This window comes from Lycorma delicatula, chromosome 1 (assembly GCF_047948215.1).
Source record: "Lycorma delicatula isolate Av1 chromosome 1, ASM4794821v1, whole genome shotgun sequence".
NCBI lineage: Eukaryota > Metazoa > Arthropoda > Insecta > Hemiptera > Fulgoridae > Lycorma > Lycorma delicatula.
Window position 1 is genome coordinate 24,230,288 of NC_134455.1, and position 22,302 is coordinate 24,252,589.

A 22,302-nucleotide genomic window follows, 5' to 3' on the forward strand; every position below is an offset into this window, starting at 1 on the left:
ACAAACTGTCTTGGTTTCACCAACGACTTGACACTGCTAGTAAACATCGATGAAGCTAAATCACAGACATTGCAAATAAAATGTTGCAAATAAAATTGGCCTCAAAATATCATTTGAAAAGACAGAAGTTATGCCCCGAAACCAACACAATTAAAAGAAGTAAACATAAATGGTAATAAAATCAAAATAGTAACCCAATTTAAATACCTCAGAAAAATAATAACAAACAACCTAACCGAAAAAACCTCTATCCATATAAGAAGAAACAAAATAGATAAAGCTAAAAAATGAACATGGTACATTTACTATAAAAATTGTCTATCAATAAACACAAAATGAAGACAACACAATTATAAAACCAGAAGCCACTTATGCAGCAGAAACACTCTTCCACCTGAACAAACAATCAAAGACAGATAGACTTCAGAAAATCAAAAGAAGATTGGAAGAACCAGCATCAGTAAAAAGTACCAGAAAGACGAGCAGTGGTGGATTGCGTCCAACAAATTCATATACAAAGAGTTAGAACCCATCACTGATACCATGCATAAGAGAGACTAGGATTCTTTGGACATATCATAAGGATGATATGACTTAAGACTTCTAAAATAGCTAGTACAATACAATCTCAACTCGAAAAACACAGAGACAGGATGTAGATGGATTAGAGAAATAAGAGAGAATCTGAAGGAACTTAGCCTTACACACAGATAAGAAAAAAATAAACAAGAAAATTTAGAACAAAATCACTCGCTTCACACTCACAAGAAAACACTCGCAACATGAGCATTTTCAACACTAGAAAGGGCAGAAAGATTAAAATATACTAAAAATCACTAGGAGGACCGCAAGGCCCAAATAGTCCCATCAAAGAGACTTGAATAATGGACTGACTAAAGTGATCCTATGCAGTCATAAAAGAAGAAGATGATGATGATGATAATAATATAATATTAAAGATATAGTATTTATATAATATAATAAATATAAATATAATTTATATTTACAAGCATTAAAGCATTTAAAATATGTACATAAATATAAAACAAATTGATCCATCTAAGTACAGAGATTACATTAAATAAGATGACACTTACATTATTTTTTCATAAAACGTTTTTGTGGAAACCCACATCTTGAGTTGTAATTTATTTTAAAATGTTTATATCAAATTACAATTACACTCAAATATATTCAAATTTATCAAGGTAAATATATTTTTTTACTTTTTTAAAAAATTAAAAATAAATTAAAACTTTTTAAAAATATAAATTATAGAAATTAAAAATTAATTTACAGTTAATGTTGACTGTAACATTGGCTGACCAAGTTACATGGTGAATTTTGTCCTAGTTATTTATTTATTTTAATTTTTACCAAATTTGGCATCATATTTTATAAATGTAGTTTTTAATTTCTATAGGTTACATTTTAAAAAAGTTTGAATTTATTTTTAATTTTTAGAATTAAAAAAAAATGTATACCTTGATTTATTTGAGTGTACTACGTAATTTGATGTAAGCAGTTTAAAATAAATTCCAACTGAAGATGTGGGTTTCCACGAAAACGTTTTTGTAAAGGTCTTAAAAAGTAAGGGTCATCTTATTTATATATATTTCTGTACTTAGGTAGATCAATTTGATTTATATTTATATATTAGTACAAAGGAATATGGATCTTGAAAAGACTGACTTTAGAAATATTATTTTATATATATATATATATATATTACAAAATATAAACTTATTCAGCAACTCAACAAGTACAGAAATAAAGAACACTCTTACCTTAGTTTTCTCTTTCCATCAAAGCACTTTCGACCCTAAGCCCATCTTCAGTAATGTTTTTTAATTTTTTTTTCTCTTTTCACATTTAATTTTTGATAAGTTAAAATTTTTAGAATAAATATTTGTTCAGTCAAATTTTTTTTTAAATTTTGAAACATTAATACTTAAAATTTCCATAACATTTTATCTAATGTTAATACAGTACTGATTATCTGATTTATTTATTTAAAATTTCTTGTCAATGTACTACCAACTTAAATAAATTTATAAGAATGTCCCCATCAAATTCTGTCTGCAGATTCATTAGACTGAATTTACGTTTATATTTATATATGTAAAATCTTTATAAAATATCTAATTTTTTATTATTACTTTCTTGTTCAATGTCACTTTTTCAATTATTTCTAAATTATTTTCCAAACTTGTTATATTATTTGTTAATTATTAAGCAGTCTGTAACATTTGGGAAACCTATTTTTTTATTTTTTAATGACCTGAAATGTTCATTAAATCTATCTTTAAATGATCAATTAGTTTTTCCAGTATATATTTTTTCACAATTATTGCATTTTATTTCATAATTATCAGAAGAATCGTATTTATTTTTTACTATTTTATTTATAATATTTTAAATGTTTTATTGTATGATTATCAGGTTTATATATTTTTTATCATTATAAGCATTAAGTTTTCTATGACTTTATTTGTGTAGGAGTAATTTATATAAGTATGTTCGTTGTTTACACTTAAAATGATGGGTTTTAATGTAGTGATGTTTATTTTATTAAAGTATTTGGAATCATATCTTTTATAAACATAATCGATCAATGAGGTATCATATCTATTCTTTATAGCTATATTCTTTATTTCATTATACAATTCATGTTTACTGTTTGTGTATTTTATTCCTCTATTTATCATGTTTTTAAAAATATTAATTTTTTGAGACCAAAGATGGTTGGAATTTTTATTTATAATAATTTCTTTTGGGGTAGGTTTTTTATACTCCAGTTATTATTTGATTATTTTCAATTATTTTAATATTTACGTCTAAATATTTTATTTTTCTGTTATGTTCTATTTTATATATAAATTTCAATGTTTCATGAAAAGAATTTAATTTATTTAAAATTATTTTGTGTTCATTATTTATACTTGGTTTATATATAACTAAAAGATCATCTACATATCTGACCCATAACAGAATTTAATGCACATGATTTATACCATAGACAATTTTACTTTCAAACTCATGTAGATAAATTTCTAACATTACCGCAGATTAGGGGAAACCCATAGGTAAGGTGTTTTCTTGTGTATAACATGTACCATTAAATTCAAAATAATTTTGTTAACAAATGTTTCTAATTATTATTATAATATTATTTGTCAATTTTTGGTTTACAACTGTATTTATTAATTTGTTTTTTATTAATGAAATTGTATAATCAATGCAAAAACTGAGAGGTTCATGTTAGTTATATCAAAGCTTATTATTATAAGCATTACAAATATAACATAAAAAACCGATACAAGTTGATTTATAAATTAAATAAATAATAAGACAAATATAATAAGCTTTGATATAACTAACATGAACCCCAGTATCTCCACTGATTATACAATTCAGAATCAAGTACCTAATATAAAAAAATAATATTCTCTATTACAATCAATGGATCATACATACATTTCATTCACAATAATAATATAGTTAAAAGAACATCTGATTTTGTGTAAATAAAATAATTTAGAATAGTAACAATAAAAAAAATACCATCTGTTTTCAACAACATAATTAATAAAAGCGATCTAACTAATTAAATTAACTGTAAGTTACTGAAGAAAATGTTTCTTAAAAAAATTTTTTTTACAAAATACAATCTGTCAAAGTGATACTATTTTCCATTTAACAGCTCTTAGGACTATATATCTAGATTCAGCAATCTATTGTTGATTATTTCATCTATCTCCTTTGCAACACTACAACTTCCTCAGTACATACATACTTCCATTTATGTTTTACAAACACAGCCCAATCCTTCTTATTTATTGCATTCATAAAAAAATAATTATTTATTTTCATTTAGAGACTACAGACTTACATCCAATAACATAACAATCAGTTATGGAAAATGAGTCTGTATAACAAATGAAAATGTTCATACATACTTGCTAAAATCCAAAAACTTCCAGTTTTATATAGATATGAAACAGTATTAAACCGATCAACAATGTAGCTGAAGCAGATTCTATACCAAGATTCTATCTACTTAATTAATAGAAAAGAAACTGTTAATTATTAGTAAATAACTTGTTCTTTTCATCCTACAGAAGCTGTTTCCACTGATTATCTTTTGTAGATCTATGTTTTCTGGCTGATAGAGGGGACCTCAAAACTTCACAAGAAGTTTTTGATAGGTTCTTAGTATTATAAAGATTACAATCACCTCTCTTTTACCCCACAGACTTAATTTCAAACATGGCATAATGTTATCTTCTGTTTTCCATATATAATTTTTTTTTGTTATTTCCTGGTGCTGAAACCACCACATTATCTTTATCGTCCTAATACACTCAGAAAAAAAGTTAAATAATATAAATAAGTAATAGTTATAATATATCTTAATAAAAAAACTTTTAATAATGTGTAATTATAGTAATAATATAACTGTTATGTAATAAATAGTTGTTTTTTGTTACTTTTTTTTTTTAGTTTTACTCATTCTTGCATCACAAAGGATAGAATCATTAATTGGAGAGTGGTTCCCTGATAAAGATGGTAAACCACTATTTACAACAATGAATGTAACTACAAAACGAGGGGCACCACCCTCAGTAGTAGAGTGCCTGATTCCCTGTTGGGTTTGTGGTCAGTAATAATACTTTCTTATAAAGAGTAGGAATAAAAATAAAATATACGTACAGAATTTTATTTATAATGTAAACATTCAAGATGAAGAATATAAATAAATTACTAATAAATAAACTACAGGATAGAGTAACAAAACAGAACTCAACAATTAAAAGACATCTTTCATCTTTTTTTCTTGTCGACCAATACACCAGTTGGGGAAAACATCGTTTAACTACAATCCCATGTAGAGTTATCCCAGTGAGGAGATGCACCAGCTTGTTACAAAATAAAATTCTCTGTTCCAAATTGCAGTTAAGGAAAGATCCACGTACCCAGCATATACAAATAAGCAAATCTTATTAAGCTGCTTCAGTGAAAAAGAATACCTGTAAACTTGTCATCAGGATTTGTAAAAAAAAAAATTAATTTTCGGGGAAACATTCATTTAATTGTTCATGGGGATTTTCTGATTCCCTGATACAGACATTATATATGTAAACTTTACCATAAAGATAAAATGTTGACTCATTCTGGAATGTGTTTTTAAAACATTTCATACTGTTATTATAGTCATTGCTAGTTCAGTGTCAACCTTTCTATCAGAGTTCTTGGGTCTACATGGGAAGACCACATGGCTGGTCTAGTGGTAAACTTACAATCACAAATCAGCTGATTTCAAAGTCCTAGTAAAGGTTACTTTTATACAGATTTGAATACTGGATCATGGATACTGGTGTTCTTTGGCGGTTGGGTTTCAATTAACCACACTTCTCAGGAGTGATCAACTTGAGACTGTACAAGACTACAGTTCATTCACATTCATACATATCATCCTTATTCATCCTCTGAAGTAATCCTTACGGTGGTTCCAGAGACTAAACAGAAAAAAAGAGATGTCTACACGGGAAAGACTCGCAACATGTTGAAAATTTTCTTCAGACACCCTTGGTCATTCAATATTCTTTCCTTTACACCAACATCCAGTCATTTCAAACTGATAATGCCATAAATGAATGTTACTGACACTTGGAAGATCACAATTAAACTTTCTACAGAATGCATATTTAATTGTAACTACAGATTCACATTTGTCAAACTGATAAACACAGAAGGCTTTCTGTTCAGGAGTCACCATGTTTATGGGGAATCAATCTATAATCAGGCTTGCTTACTTGCTCACTGACTTGCTGGTTCGTTCACTCGTTTCTTTGCATGTTTGTTTGTTCGTTTCACTGTAGCAGCTCAACAGTTAAACTGATTTAGATATATTAACCCGCATTAGAATCCTTACATTATCAGGAGTGTCAGCTATATAAATATGTATATTGTATTTTTTATAATCAAAAACCAACTTCAACAACCCAAGTACAGAATTACAAAGCAAATGAAATGACACTTACCTTATTTTTTCTTTTCTTTACTCCAATAGCACTTTCATGGGATCCCACATCATCAGTTGTATATAAATTATATAAAGTTACATAGCAAAACATAACTTTTTTTTTTGTTTTTAGAAAAAATTAAGTCAGTGTGATTGTTATTTTTTGAAATATTTTATTATATGATTGTTTGTCTTGTATTCCAGTTTAAATTTACTTTTATCATAAATATTAGTTATAGTTTCAACTCCATTATCACTGTATAAATATTTTAAATATACATTACCAATTTTTTGTGTATCATTTATAGGTGTAAGAGTTATATTATTAATTTTTGAAATTTGTTCTTTGTATATATTATCAATTAAAGAGATATTACAACCATTATGTTTAGCAATTTGTTTATTTATTTTATACAGAACATCTTTACATAATGTATTTATATGTTAAAATAAACTTTTTTTTTTAATTATACTACATACAAAATTGTCACCCGCATGCTCTTTAATTACCCACTATTGAAGAACAATGTTTGTAAGTAATGTTTTTTTTATGACAGTCGTGTTTTTAATTTCTAATAGTTACCTCTTGTCAAAAGTAAGTCAATCAATTACTTTATTTAATTATCGCTAAATTAAAACTATTTTGTTTTTATTATAGGTTTAATTTGGAGTGAAGTTAAACAATTATGGGATGTAGGATTAGAGGAGTATGTTGCAGACATGTGGAATGTTATAGATTTTATTACAAATTCACTTTATGTTGCAACTGTTGCTCTTCGAATTGTAGCATATTTTAAGGTAAGCAAAATAAAAGTTGTTTGATTAAGATATATAGAATGCTATAAGTAATGTATATTTACATATTCACATATTCAATAGACAGTGGCTCCAAAATTTTCTAGTTTTTATACCAATAGTGATGAAAACAAATTAATTATTTCTTATTTTTTATACAAAGTTTAATAAAAAGTGAAGTGTCCTGTTGATTGAATGATAATAGTTTCACACTGTTGAAAATTAGTAAAATATGTTATACTTTTTAATAAAAAAAGAATGATAATGCTAAATGCTAATTATTCTCTCTTAACAGTAAATTTTACCCACAATCGGCAATCTACACATAAGAAAATTATTTTATTTATGATCAGGTGTTGTGGATCAGAGACCAGAAACAAAAATCTGGTCCTCAAATAAACTTTATTATGATCTGGTCAAAGATTCACATTAAATGCTGAGACAACCGCTTATTTTGCAGAGTTGGACAAAACACATTATACTGAGAGTATTCAAAAGTCGTAAATTCGTTTTTAAACGTTTCAAATTGCAAGGTGACTGAAAAATGTAGAAAAATTTCTGAGATTTCTGAATTTTCTTGGTTATCTTTGTCAGGCCGAGAACTTTCCGACATTCCTTATACGAGGACTAATGGACGTAATAAATTTTCTGAAAATACACAATATTTTTAAATTAAAAAAACTGTAAAAAAGAGTAGGATGAAATTTTTTAATGGGATGAGAAAAATTATGACAAGGGTTTTGTTTTCTTTTTTTAATGTGCAATAGTGTAAGATATGAAGATACACAGCTTGCTCGTTAAATTAACAACTAAGGCTGTGGATATTTTTTGAAAGCAATGTGTTTAAGATAAGAAATGAGATATTAAAGCATAATTAATAATACCATAAAATAAATGTAAGCAGAACAAATCTCATGAGGATAAATAAAATAAACTGGCATTAAGTAAGCCACGAATTCGTCAGAAACTGCATGAACTTTATTGTCAAAGTAGATCACATGCCATATATTAGGAATATGAAATAGTACGCTAATTTACATGCTTACCAAATTAACTTTCAGTTACCATCATAACTTCCATAAAACTTTATAAAATACTGAATTTTTACTTTGTTGGCTGCTGCTGTAGAATATAATAATGTACGTTTGCAGAGCAAAGGTTAGAAATTCAAGATGGTGATGAAACAAACATCAAAATCAGAATTACACGGAACAAATAAATAAGTTTCTTTACTACTTATTTAAATTAAAATCTATTACATGGACAAGATCTGCATAATGTACTGATCAGAATAAAAGATTTATCTTTACATATTTACTTTAATATTTTTTTAAAGTAATAATTTTTTTATTCCTACTGTGTATGTTGCAATCTGTTCAACTATTGAACAATAATTAACCCCTCCCCAATGGCCCAATGAGATGAGGATGATATGTATGACATGTAAAACTGTGTAGTCATGTACAAACTAAGGCCTACCATTCCTGAGATGTGTGGTTAATAAACTTCAACCACCAATATTCATTGTCTAGTATTCAAATCTGTGTAAAAAAGGTAACACATATCACATTAATTAGTTCTATTTTTTATCTAATAATTTAAATTATCTCCATTTGTTACTTTATAATTAATTGTTATTTTGTGACATTGCTCTGATGATTTTCCTTGATTGCTCTAAGTAAATGCTGCAGAATCCCAGCACAGCTATCCATTTCTGTTGGTATTTATGTAATGTATCATTATGAATAAAACATTTATTTGTAAATTTTGCTTTGTTTGATATTCACCAATATTAACACGGTTCAAAATAGCAGAAAATTGATTAAATTCCTCTGCTACAAGAATAGGGTATCAAATACCAGAAGTAGAATCAATTTGTATTTATAGCAAAATCTTGTTTACATTACAACTTTGTGAGGAGTTATAAAAATTTCCCATAAATTTCCCAGTTCATAATTTAAATTAGACATCGATATTAAATAATAATTATATAATCTTTTGCATTTCCAACAATCCTTTTACTTTTTTATAAATTGATGTGTAATTTTTAAAATAATTTTAAAAGATGAATGGCAAATTACATATGTTGACCTTCTACAAAGTTCCTTGAAAGTAGATGTACACTTCATAATTCTATAATAAACTAACACATAAATAATTATTATATTGACATAATTATAAATTAACATCCGTAACTACTCCTGACTGTAAAATGGAGAATATGAATGTGAAACAAAAGACGTAATACAAATGAAACAACAAAGAGTGGAACTTAATTTACGAACAATTTCAGTGATCATAAAAAAACAAAACTTGTTTAGTAAGATATTTGAATAAGGATGTAAAGCCCTCTCACCATTATTATGATTGTTAAATCACATAAACAATCAATTGTAAGTGACCTGACATGATAACAAGTCTCTCCTGAAAAATGTATTGCCGTTTTCAAAAATAACAAAGCTTATTTATTAGTTAACTTTAAAGTGAAGCCAAACCACTGAACTCATAATAAGCCACTGAGTAGGCTAATCAGCTTTTGATGAAAGGTTTTCAATTTTAAAAATCATAATTTCATTCTGTTCATCAAAAGACTGGCTGTATAGCAAACATCAGTACTCCAAAAAAAGGCAATTTTTTACAAGTTATCACAGCCACCAGCAGAATTGAAACAATTTATGTTAAGCCTCAAATTAATGTATTCCTTTCTCATGTAAAACCATAAATTACATTTGAATTCATGGCACCTATTCTTTAGGGAAACTTTAAACATTAATAGAATAATTAAACAAATATGAAAAAGATTTTGCAACTTTTATCAATTTTTTTGTCTTAATTTTTAGGCACAAAAAGAATTAGCACAAAATATGGTAGAACAAAGAAGAGAACAATGGGATACATGGGATACATGGGACCCAATGCTCATATCAGAGGGATTGTTTTCAGCAGCTAATATTTTCAGGTAAATTTTTCTTTATTTATCAACTGGAAATGATAATAACATTGCTCTCTCTCTCTCTATATATATATATATATATTATAGAAAATAAGCGGATATTATATATAGTATCTGTTTGTCTGCTATAATGTCAGAAATTTACCTGCAAGAATTTGAAAGTAGAACAGTGTATAGCATAAATCATGTATGTAAAATTTTATTGTGGGGTCTGATATGTGGATGATATTTTAGTTATAAATGAACCAGTTATAAATAATAAACATGAAGTAATTTTAAATAAATGAAATTCATATCATAAAACTTTAAAATTTACATGTGAAATGGAACATAACAGAAAAATAAATTATTTAGATGTAAATATTAAAATAAATAAAAACAATCAAATAATATAACTGGACTATACAAAAAACCTCGAATGAAATTACTATAAATAGAAATTTTAATCATCCTTAGTCCCAAAAGGTTAATATTTTTAAGAACATGATAAACAGAGCAATAAAATACATAAATAAATAATAAACAGGAATTGTATAACGAAATAAATAGTATAAAGAATATAGCTATAAAAAATGGGTATCATATGTCATTGATTGATAATATATATAAAAAATATAATTCAAAATTTTTAATAATACAAATATTACCCATAAATAACAATAAAAATAGTGAAAATGTTTATATAAAATACTCTTATACAAATAAAATTATAAAAACTTAATTGGTGCGTGTATAATGATAAAAAACATAAACCTGCTTAAAAACCTGATAATCATATAAAAAACAATTAAAATTTTATAATAATGAAAAGTAAAAAATAAATATGATTCTTCTGGCATTTATAAAATTAAATGCAATAATTAAAGATATATATTGGTAAAACGAATAGATCATTTAAAGATAGATTTAATGAACATATTGGATCATTTAAAAATAAAAAGGAAGGGTATCTCAAATGCTGCTGGCCATTTGATAAATAATAATCATAATATAATTATATAATAATTTCCAAATGCCAACTATTTTTATTATTAGGTTCGAATGTTTTTGGATATTAAACCATCATCAGGAACATTTATGTGTTATGGATTATAATTTTTTCCTTCACAAATTAATATATTAGATGAATTTTTCAATTTTTTAAAAACAAAAATTATAAATACAAACGATCGTCAAAATTTTAAAATAATGTTGACATCTGTCATTTCAGTATGAAGCTCTCAATTGTTATGTTTATTAGTATAAATCAGTATAACCAACCTAAAAATTAGGATTATTGTTTAATATTTGTTTAAATAATACATCATTATCAAATTTTGTTTGTTCATTTATAAAATTTTTATTATTTAAGTATATGTAATATTTTTCAATATTAGTGAACAATAATATTTGTATAACAATTAAGAGTAATAATAATATTTGTATAACAATTAAGAATAATAATAATGATAAAAAACATTTAAATTTGTTTGCAAATTGTAAACAATTTAAGAATTAATAAAAGATATCATTGAGAGAGAATAGGCTTAGGCCCGAAAGCGTTTTGATGAAGTAAAAAATTAAAGTTAAGAGTGTTTCTCTAATTCTGTGCTTTGCAGAGACTGAAAGAATATTATATTGTATGAGTATATATAGATATTTACGCATACAGGGAGAAAAAAAATGGACTATAAAAAGTTTAACCTAAATAATTTAATATATTAAATTACAGTGTATGCTGTGAGGATTTAATAGTTACACATATTTAAAACGTTACGTGCTAAAAGTTCATTTCCTTTCTGAATTAACTTTAACATAACCTTATTTAAGAAAGTTTCCATCCACTTATTCTAATCCTAAAGCAATAAATGAAATGATAGAATCGATTCAGTACTCTTTAAATCTGGACACTGGTGAATCAAATCTAAATTTCAAACGATCTAAATGTAGAATCATTTAACCTGAATAAAATAAAATATCGGTATTAAAGATGCTGACTTAAAAGAAATAATAATTCTATTATTTGATGCCATCTTGTGTCATTACTAATTCAAAATCTATTTGCAGTAAACTCACGATTAACTTTATTAACTGGAAATTTATAGAAAAATATCATGGTTTTTCTTAACAATGCTTTTTACTCACTCTTTCTTAGGATGTGTTTTAGATTTACATATTCATATTCCATATCTTAAATGAATCCTGCATTGAATATTTTGTTCCTGAATGATTTACTTATAGGAGATACTGGGAAATAATAGTCACCTCGAAATAATGGCAAAGGTATCATTTGCCATTTTGCATGCACCATCTCGCTACTAAAATAAACTGGGTAGCAAGGAAAGGTAGGTCTCCTTGCTACTCAGAGGTCTCAGGGAGCATTTTTATTACAATATATTTACAGATATAAACACTATTTGAACATGGGGAACAAACAGCAATACAACACAAAAACAAAAAAATAAATGTCAACCTTATAAATTAGCATTACAAAACATAGCTATACGTTTTTTTTAAATTATAGATATTGGAAATAATCTTCCAGATCTTTTTAGAATTACGCATTCTGAAACACCATTTCATCACTGGTGTCAACTAACACTAATGAAAAAGGATTAAAAATAGTTTTTGAAAAGGTTTACTGCAAGAATATGAATATGTATTTAGAAAGTTCAATGTTAAATTGTTTTTTGTATGTACTAAACACAGTCACTACTTAACTAATTGTTACAATGGTTATCTGACTTCTACATCAACAGGTCTAAGGTGTAAGTCTCAATTCCTGGTAAGGATCTGGTATTGTTTCATCCTTATTTCAGCCATTTCATCTTCTTCATTAAAACATACAAAAATGCACCCCCAAGCTCAAAATGTTAAAAATATTTTTAAAAACCATAAATTATGGTTAAGTACTAATTTTATGTTGTTAGCAATTTTTTGCCATCTTATACAAAAGAATTTTACTAGATTGTTTATAAATGTACTGTGCTAATTAATGATTCTGCATGTAACTATAATTTATCATGAGATAGTGCATGCAAAATAAACTATTCAGTTGTTATAAACCTTTTGATAAAATTCAATTGGATGACAACAGTAAAAAATCACATACACAACATTCATCCTTTCTAAGTTACTTCCTCAAAATGTAAATAAACAGATAAAAATTACAGTAAAGCATTCAAATAATGCAAAACACACCAATTTAGAATACCATTACACCGTATTTTACTAATACCCCTGACCTGATGAAATCCTTTTGTTTAAGAATTTTATAACTAACCTTTTATAATTTATGCATAAATGAGTAAATAATACTAAAAATCCTCCTATAAGTTTTCAATTTACTTTCTTAAATTCAGAAAAATGATATCTCTACCAAATTATAACCTGTTGATTATTCAAATATCATAAAAGTAAACTTCTCACTTCACAGCATGTGCTGCAGGACTGGAAATAATAAAAAGTGAGATTAGAAGTAAAAAAAATTAGGACTGTCTTTTTTTAACATGTCAGTGATGTCATAACATTGCAAACATTATAATTTTAAAATTTCTTTAAAGAATCATCTATGAATCAAGAAACGGTAAAGAGCTGCTATTATGTAATCCAAATTTGTAGTCATACCAATTAAATGGTATATGGTATTTTCACAGTAGAAAACATAGTCAAGTACATCTGACTTCCATAGACTTACAAAAAAAATTCCATGATTTATAAAAATGTGTGTATTTAAGAATGTTATCTTTTTTACAGTTCATTAAAGTTGGTGTATATATTCTCAGTGAATCCATACCTTGGACCATTACAAGTTTCACTCAGCCGAATGGTATTAGATATAATGAAATTCTTTTTCCTGTATGTACTTGTCCTCTTCGCATTTTCTTGTGGTAGGTTCGTGTAATTTTTCTGATCACATTAACAATCATAATCTTAACAAAATATTATGATTCTGATAATGTAGAAAATTCTTGTTAAGTTGGTGTCTAACAACAGTAGAAATGTATATCTGGAAAGATATTATACATTTTCGTTCAGCAAACTGACTTAGTTTGATTAATAACATTTTCAGAAATGACAATTTAATACAAAGCGGCAATTGTAAACTATAATCATTACTCATATATTAGTCACTATAATTATAGTTATGTAAAATGCCATGTCCTAGGTCATGCAAAAAACACATTATTTAAAAGCTTACAAAAGAGAATTACAGAATAATCTGTAATTCTGAATAATAATCTGTAAATCAACAGTGTTGATTTCAGATGTCGTTAATAAAGCTACAAACATAAGTAAAAGGGTTACTGTTTCAGTATACAATGTGATTCATCAGTGTAAATCTATTAATGAATTATAGTCTCCTAAGAAAACAAAACCACACGGGTCAATTGAAGAAAACTTTGATGATTTCAATAAAACCACGATTTGTAAAAAATGTACATGAATTTTATTTTTGAAACAAACTGCCTACAATATATAAAGTGTTATGTGTTGAAAATGATGATAACAATCTTATCACATTTCCGAGCAACTTTTTATAAATTATTAAAAAGTATGAATTTTAAAAACAAAAAATGGGGCTGGGAGAGTGCTTTAATTGACAGGGATGATGTCATTATATGGTGAAGACAATTATCTCACTGAATTAAAGAAAATGAGCCAGGAAGGCTGTAGAATATATTATATGGATGAAACATGGATCAACAAAGGCCACACAAAAAGATTCATTTGGAAAGATAAAGCTGTGAATTCATCAAAAGTCTTTCTGTGTGGCTTCGAGTTTGTCAATGGTGGTCTCTGGATTTTGAATCTAAATCTACATGAGACTATCATAACAAGTGAGCATCTTTTGAAAAACGATGTGTTACCTCTTTTGGAAGACAATTTGGTTATCGCCTTAGACAACATCCTTTATTATTCATGTAAAAAGGAAAAAAACTCCTTCTCTTGAAAAAAGAAATAAAAATGTGGCCTAGTTAAAAAGGAGTGATTTTTGAAGAGAATGAACTTAAGATCCAGTTATTGCAAAGGATTTCGCATATTAAAAGTAATTTTAATGTGTATGAAATTGATGACTTAGCAAGATCCAATGGTAAAGCCGTGCTTCGATTACCTCTCTATTATTGTCAATTCAACCCAATTGAGTTAATTTGGGAACAAATCAAAAGTTACATAGAAAATACTACTTTTAAAATATCTTATTTTAAACATTTCTGCTTGAAAGCCATCAATAAAATGGGCCAGCAGGAATGGGAAAACTGTAAAAAAAAAATGTAATGGATACTGTTGAACCAAAGTACCAGTATGCAACTGACAATTACATAACTCTTAAAAAACTGAAGGAAACTAGACAACAATAAATAGTTTTAATGTATAAAATTCTCATGGGAGTATCATCAGATACACTGAACAAGGCAAGAAATATTTATTGATCATTTAATGTGTCTTTTTATTTAAATTTAAAATATATGTATAATTTTTGTAAAATATAATAGCACATGGTTACTGAATATTAACATCGCGTAGTTTCTTTTATATGTATCAGGTTTTACATGAGATGCTTGTGAATTGGCCACCTGAACATTTGTAGGCACAATTTGTTTACTTGAACTCTATACGCTAACTAACTTAGGTATAAAACATTACAATTTAATAATTTTTTATGTAAAACTAAATTTCCTTAAAACCAAAAGTAATATCAATTTCATGTTAATCATGGAATACTAAACAAATATTTTTAAATACATTACATTTTTCTATATATAATTAATTGTATTAATAATAATTATATAACTCTATAAAATCATTAAAAAATTTTCCAGTTAAATGGATGTTAAGTGACTTCATGCACGTAGCTTAAGTAACTTAACTCTGGTTGTAGACACTCTGACATAAATCACTAGTCGCTTCCAAAAATTACATACCCATCTCTAAGAATAACTAGCTTTCCATGGCAGGAATACTATGAATATGAGGAGTGAAATGGTTTCCTGTTACCTTCTTCTCTGAGATATATGGTTGCATATCAGCTTGACAAGCTAACTGAAATGCAGATGATATTTACCCTTATACGTAACACCTTCATTGCATTCACTGCAGAGGCTGACTGTACAGTGAACATCATTACATAGAAAACAACTTTGATTGATACCTAAAATATTTTACATGTCTCACAGCCATAAGAAAAACCGAGACAGATTGTATAAAGTAAGATTAATGTACTCCTTTCTGTAGTCAAGCAATTTATGTTATTTATTACATAATGCTTCAACCAGCTGAGAAAATTTAATTTTACTACCATTAAATGAAGCAAAGCTTTGATTTGGTATATTAAACCCTGGATCCACAAGCTCAATATCAGAGGGATGTTCCAAGTCATGTTTAATTTTGCTAGCTGGAAGATCTGTGGTAACTTTTGGAAGGATGTTGTGGATTAACTTCATGGAAAATTTTGATTTCAAAGAATTAATTTGTATGTTAACATTGTATTTGGTTTCACATACTAAATTATAAAAAGATTCGACAGGTATTGGATTTCTTGAATGTTTAAGATGTAATTTCTGTACTATATCTTCAGTTATGAAATTAACTTGTGAGCCATTGTCAAAGAGTGCACAACATGTTACATAATAGCCATGGTAGTCTTGCACATCAACTAAAGCTGTAGCAAGTAAAACCTGGGTTTGATTGCCTGGGCTAGCATAACAACTTTTAATTGATTGATCTGACAAATCAGATGCCTTATTTTCAATAACTTGTTTACTCACTACAGGAGATTGATTTACAGTCGAATTGTGTGAATTGTCTGTTCTTTCCCAGTGAAGGGATGTATGATGACATTTATTACATTTGAAGCACATTATTGAAGAAAAACAATGTTTGGCTAAATGACCTGGTTTGAGGCAATTCAAACATAAATGGTACTGATTTGTTTATCTCGATCCAGTCTTTCTGATGGACTGAGTGAGGTATATTTGATGAATTTGTGTAATTTATGAGTGGCCTTACATAAAAAAAAACAAGAAGATGAACTAGTAGTTATCATAGAATTGGTCTTATTTCATTTACTATAGGAAAACTTTGAATCTGGCTGGTTTAGTGTAATTGAAGGTACCTGACATGGTTCACTAGTTAATTGAATTACCTGCTCTGTTTGACATTTATGTTCTACAAAGGTAATAAGAGATTTTAAAGTAGCTACTTATTCTGTTTTAAGTGATGATTCAAATTTTGTTTTCATTGACAGATCAAGTTTGTTTAATATTAATTGTACCAATATTAATTCCTATAATTTACTGCTATAATAGCAGTATCTAAATTTAAATTTAAATTAATCTAGATTTAGTGCTATAATAGCATCACAATTAGTTGACACTTCATTGATCAATTTACACAACTGAATAGGATTATTTTTGCTTGCTGAAGGTAAATTTAATAATGATTTGACAGGATTTGTAACAATTATTCATTTGTTACCTCTCACAGATTATCTTATAGGCTTTATTAAAATTTGCATCTGTAATTGGTATGTTTTTTATTAACTTGTGCACTTCACCGCGAAGTGCAGACTCTAAAATGAACCCAGTCTTTGAAATCACCTTGAAATGACAGAATGCTTATAGTAGGTAGGTAATTTTATTGATATAATTTTCTGGTACAAACTGAACCTAGAACTAGAGGACTTAAGAACAAGGACCCTTTTTTTGATCAATCCAACCTTATAGTTAAACAGACAACTGATCAACTGTATTTTCAAATTCTTCTAGATAATCAAGCTCTATATTAGTGGATTGAGAAACTATTTCTACTTTGTTTTGAACTTCTTCAAATTCCTGGGAAATTTTGAGCAATCTATTTTGTTTAACAATTAGCAAATTAACATTTCTTGTTTCAGCTTCTAAAGCATCTACACTTTTATTAAGTTTAGTCAACCTTGATTTTAAAATCCCCCTTTGATGAACGATAGTTCTTAATTCTAAATCTTTATCTTCCTTATCCTTATCTTCACATTATAAATTAGGTAAATTTACTTGAATTTTAATTAAATAATAGATGTACATAGTAAATGACAACAATATAGGTTATAGGATGAGGTACAAATAGTCTAAATAAACATTAATACAGGATATGGATATACCAACAAGCCATTGCTAACAATAAAAATAAACAAGGAAAAATTTGAATAATGAGAATAAAATACATTTATGGAATATTGAGAAAAATATTGGTGATAAGAAATATTATTACGTGATAACAACACTGAGCGTTAGCTACTAATAGATAAGAATGAAATGTGTTTTACTTGCCTCGCAATTGCAGCTGTTTGAAGGTTACGCAATTATTGTGAAGCATGGTAGACGATGAATCATGCTTGTTGCATGCCGCCCGCCGTTATCGACAAGACGACGGTACGTAATTTGCGTACACATTCTAAAAAACACAACGAATATTCACGCATCCGGCACCCGAAAAAGATCAGAATGAACGTTCATAACGTAAAGGTCTAAGTGGACTGTATAGGTAGTGCTAAAAAATCACTGTATGTGTGAATCACGGTTATTTAATTTAAAACAACAACACGCTTTTAAACACAAAACACTAATGAAAACAGAAAACTAATTAATTATAAGTATGAATTATGTCAATTTTTATATGATCATAAAGGAAATAGCGCTAATCCGAACTTCTCTGTCCACCCACAAAAATTACTGGTCTAGTAAATTAATACTAGTTGCCAAAACACCCGTTCCCGCCAGAACGCGCCGACAGCGGCAGTAACCAGACGCAAATAAAAATAGAATTTTTTGAAATTTAATTTATTGTTTATTTGATTTCATAAAAGAAATCCAATTGCTATTTTATGATTTGATTATAGTATTAACACCTTTAAGTATTCAGAATTTTTAATTACTTCATGGTAAAATGTTAAAATTGAGAAATGTATGATACATCTTTAAAGGAACAAATTAGTAAAATTTTTTGAGATGATTAAATACAGTTTTGAAACACCTTCAACTGAAATTTTTAATCGAGTAAAATTTTAGACAAGTCTGAAAACACTTACTTGATGATAAATGTTTAAACAGTCGATGAGCAATTTGATGTGTTCTTTTTTTAATAATAACAATTAACAACTTCCTTTCAAAATTATAAGAAAACTGAACTTTCAGAAATTTTATGTGAAAACATAGGTTACAATGGTCAGTTTTAGAAAATATATCGAAAAAATTACAACTTTCAGACTTATGTGATTTTTTCTTTCCTTTTAATTGTAAAACATTTATAACTGCGTTACATACTATGTAAATAAATGATACTTTTCCTATAAATGAATAGTAGAACTAAACGCGTTATGTTTTACAACATGTATAATCACTGCACAGTATATAATTCAATAATTATTATAAAAGAATATACTTGCAATATGTTAAGTATAAAAAATTATCAATTTAATTTGTAATTAAAGTGGTAACTTTTAATTTATAATTAAAGTGATAACTAATGAAGATGTTGTAACTATTTAGATATAAAATTATATATTTTAAATAGTTGTTTTTTGTTTTTTTTAAAGTATGAATCAGTTACTGTGGTATTATGCTGATTTGGAAAAACAACGATGTCCAGAAAATCCACAAGCAAAAAGCGCTGATCCTGATGCTTGCCTAGTATGGAGAAGATTTGCAAAGAAAATAATCATAAATAATTTCAATCTATTTGGGTAATAAATAATAAAAATCATTATGCTGATATCCCCAAGATTTTTTTGGTCAAGACTGAAATAACAGGGTATAGAGTTAAGATTATTTCAATTTTTCCAGTATTAGAAACAAATTTGTAGAAGTATACAAAACAAAAGCCAGTTGGTTGAGCAAGTTGTTAGTATCATTACCATTTATTAGTTTTTTACAACTGTTTTATAATACTACAGAATTCTGGATCATAACCAGTTAAATGTATAATAACTTTTAATTTCATATGACACCAAAGTTTCAGTCTACATAGGCCATTGAGTAGTAAAATTAATAATGGTAACTCAAAAATGATCTCAGATAGCAGCTGCAATTGCGCTCACAATTTGTTGTGATAGATAAAGCTCTTATAATGGTTACAGAAACTTACACATCAGAATAAATTATAAATCAGACTACGCTATTTAAAATTGTACATTTATCATTAACAGTGAGAATCATTTTCATAAAAGACTGGGGTACCAGTGCTGCTCTGCAGCATCAGTGAATAAATTAACTTAACTTATAAAACATAATTTACTTTGTGGTTCATAAGACTTCCTTCCAGACTACATTAGCCACATCAACCCTTGAGTTTCATGTCCACTTTCAAATTATTTTGCACATGAAAGGCAATGTCTAGATTTTTTTCTCGTGCCTTATTGATAGTCATGTAAAATGCTAACTACATACAAAATTGTCTGTTTAAAAGAAAATGGGACAGTAGTGTCAGATGGCATCAAATCAATTCGAGGTAGAAGTACTCGTTATCCGTACTCACAACTGTTATAATTAACATGTCCAAACTAATGTCATATATTTTTCTGTCTATCAATCTCGTTCCATTCAATAATCCCTTCACTGGATTTAAATTTCTAAGCAACATCACAATACTAACTTGTTTTAAAGTCAATGAGATATGGTAGTTTAAGTGAATCTTTGAGAGATAGGAAATGTGTATATTCCTTCAAAATGTTTATCTGAATTGAGTGATAGAAGTTGATGCAAGCTCATTTGATTGCTGTTGATGTGTTGAGTGTTTTAAGACCCACGTGAATTCTATGTGTTAATTAGTTGTTGATATATCTCGATTTGAATGCCATCGAGCAAGGATTTGAATATGAGAAAAGCTATGTTCCCTTAAAACTCCTATAATAATTGAGTGACTATATTCTATATATGCTGGTTATGTGTGGTGTGTTTTAAGACTCTAATGAAGTGTTAACTAAATTAGTTACAGAATAATTGCAGAAAAACTACATTTTTTTGTTTATCAAATTTTTTTAATATATAGATGATTCAATTAATTCTTCTGCACATTCTACCTAAAAATATGATGAAATTATTTATAGGTTTATGAAACATACAATCAGATAAAACTTTAAGTTAAAATTTAATCTTATGTGTTTGTGTGTGTGTATGTGCATGCGCGTGTGCATATGTTTTTTGTTTATCTAATATAATGCAGTGATAACATTCATATTGTGACTGTAAGAAAATTGCTTTTTCAATTTCAAAGCAATAATTAAAATTATATAAAATTAGAATATCTTCGTTAGTTATTTATTATTTATATTACACTGCTCAAAAAATCATCATAACAGCTTCAAAAAGTAAAAATCAGTACTACAAAAAAATGAAATTTCATCTAGTAAAGAAAAACAATGTCTCAGCGAAGTTAAATTGCACAGTATAATTTTACTTTGCTATGTGCAAAGTATGAATACATTATCATTTTGTTAAATAAAAATAATAAATAAATAGTTGTTATTATGCCAAGCTTAAATATTTATATTCACATGTTTTAATTTCAATTCCTTTCTATAAATTGAGATCTCATTTTATTATTCCATACATCAAACCTAAACTATGATTCCCACGTTTACTTTGCTATAACTTTTGAAAATGTTTCACCTTGAAGTTGATAAATTGCAGTAGTTGATACATGTGACTGCCTACCATTTCACAAAACAAATAACTTGCAAACAAATTTGGTTTGACAATAAGTTCAAAATTAGTGTTCCTTCATCATGAGACGAAGATCTCAATTGATATGAGATCATTCTCACTAGGAGAAAAAATAAACTGAGGTTACTCATCCAAACCCAAAATGGCACTGCTTGTATAGAGGATTAACTGAAGTTAAAAAATAAAATTTTATGATCTTTTTTTTTCTCAGTGAAATGATTTTAGTTTCAGAAAGTAGATTTTATGCACAGAAAATTAAATAATTTCAAGTAATAATCTTTTATGGTTTTATTTTTCTGAATTAAAATAATTTTAGTTTAAGAAAGAATACTGCAAAAATTTAAAATAAAATAATAGTTACTTTATTAGATCCTCCTAACAAGACAACTAGTTTTATTACATTTAAATCTCTGTATATGTACAAATCCAACTGAGTATATTATAAATAAGTCTCTGGTTTCATAGTGAAAATAAATTAGATATTGGACATAGATTATAATTATTGTGCATCCATTACTTTACTACGCATTTGTTCTGCCTATTGTACAATTAGTATTTTTACTGATAGCTGGCAAAGGTGATTATTTAATTGGCTCTGTTACAAGTTGTATTTTTAATGTTTATACTGTTTATTGTTTATACTGGTGTCTTCTACTGTGCAAATGGAATACTTTTCTTGACAAAATCAATAAAAAAATTTATATTGTGCAGCGTATTGCAAGAGTTTTATTTATTAGCAGTCAAAATGATACTATGTTAGTACAGACTGTTAAAACTTTAATATAAAAAACTAAAAGCTATCTGAAGTATAATGACATTGATGGAAAATCAGGTAAAGTAAAGTAACATAT

The 22,302-nt window shown here is 27.2% G+C and overlaps 1 pseudogene; it reads left to right on the plus strand.

Annotated features, from left to right (window-relative positions):
- LOC142317444 (transient receptor potential-gamma protein-like) overlaps positions 1-22,302 on the plus strand; it is a 46,900-nt pseudogene that overhangs the window by 5,549 nt on the left and 19,049 nt on the right.